This window comes from Aptenodytes forsteri, unplaced genomic scaffold (assembly GCF_000699145.1).
Source record: "Aptenodytes forsteri isolate BGI_AS27 unplaced genomic scaffold, ASM69914v1 C13530215, whole genome shotgun sequence".
Taxonomy (NCBI): domain Eukaryota; kingdom Metazoa; phylum Chordata; class Aves; order Sphenisciformes; family Spheniscidae; genus Aptenodytes; species Aptenodytes forsteri.
Window position 1 is genome coordinate 1 of NW_008804011.1, and position 1,525 is coordinate 1,525.

The 1,525-nt window shown below is 43.4% G+C and overlaps 1 long non-coding RNA gene across 2 annotated transcripts; it reads left to right on the forward strand.

Annotated features, from left to right (window-relative positions):
- Window positions 1–30: 30 nt before the first annotated feature.
- On the forward strand, window positions 31–1,062 carry LOC103907166. Of its 2 annotated transcripts, none has more exons than XR_658060.2 (3): window positions 31–93; window positions 840–1,000; window positions 1,053–1,062. It is a non-coding gene; the product is annotated as an uncharacterized LOC103907166 (long non-coding RNA). The 2 variants fall into 2 exon arrangements; XR_002086328.1 differs by lacking the exon at window positions 31–93 and adding an exon at window positions 382–461.
- Window positions 1,063–1,525: the final 463 nt, after the last annotated feature.

Below are 1,525 nucleotides of genomic sequence, written 5' to 3' on the forward strand. Positions count from 1 at the left end.
GCCCTGCCTAGGCTGGAAGGGGTCTCTGCGGGTGCTCGCTTCTCGTGCGTGTTTAAAGCTAGTGTCGAACGCCCTTAAGTTATATCGGGCCCCGTGCGTGTGAGCTACGAACCGTTGTTTGAAAAAACGTGTTGGTGGTTGGGGTGACTTGTGATGTCAGGGGTTGTATATAGTCATAATTAAAGTACGTGTAACTGCAAGGGCTTGGGGGTTTTTTTATGTGTAAGGCGTGCACTGTTTGCGGCAGCACGCTAGCAGTTTTCATGCTACCCATGGAATACACAGGCTGGTGCCTGCTCGTGCCGTCGATTTGCCCATGAGCGGCGTCTCTCGGATCACAACTGCGCAAGACGACCTGAACTTGCTGTTCTGGGCTGTGACCTTGACGGAATGCCGCGTCTATAAAGCTAATCGATTCTTCAAAGGGTAGCTTAAAACCTCTCTAAAACTCTTTCCACCACGTACGTTATGCTCTTTACTCATTTGGGTTTATACTTAGCTGAAGCTTATGTAAATTTGGAGGGCAGAGTACTCACGCAGTGTTACGTCTCAAAATGAAAGTTAGTTGCCAAAGTAGCTCAAACATTTATATGTATGGAAAGTGGTACGTCCTCCTGTTTCCGGGTAAGTTGTGAGAGATAAGTCTGATGGAAATGGGAGGCAAATATAGATAGAACAGAGTTAAGTGCATGAAGGTTCTGGCTCTTGCTACAGTACTCTAGTGATAATACCATTTCTATTACAGGCTGTGGCATAGTCGAGAGTAAGTAGTAAATGTACCTTGTTGTCTGAAAACCACATAACAAAATAGTAAAGCATATTTTCTTGTGTACTTGCAGGAACACAGTGTTATCTAATTATCTAAGTGACCATGCTGGCTGCGAGGCTAGTATGCCTGAGGGCATTATCATGCCAGACTATCCGCCCCACCATTACTCAGGCTTCCCCAGCTTTGAGGAGCTCCAATATAAAAGCATACAGGCTGTGGCAGCCTAACCAGGTAAGGTAATTCTCTTTCTAAAGGTTCTGACTACTGACACTTTAGAGTTGAGTGTTTTGCCAAAAGAATCGCTTTGCATGGAGTACCTGTTTTGAACGATCACGAGCCTTCTGCTTGTTTGAGGTACCTGCTCTAATCTACTGAAGGAAGAGTGTTACTCAGTCAAAAAAACAGGGGGTTTAAGAGCAATTGAAATAATATCTTTTGTTCCAATGACTATTTCTCCATTGAAATTACTGGAAAAAAGACCTTAAAGGAGGTAGTTAGTGATGGACAAGCCTTACTATGTAAGGTGGGAGGAGCAGAAATTCTTGCCTGACCTCCTCCTAGCTCCCTGTTTCCAAGTAAGAGTCTTAAATATAATATTAAAGTAAAAACTTTCTTTTCAAAGACTTGAGTCCCAATATGTGTTTAGAGCTGTAGCCCAGGTTAGAACAATTTCTGAACTACGGTAGGACTATCGTGCATCTTACCAGCAATTTTAAGAACTGGACTGTTGTTATCCTAAGACGCTGTCTGTTTATT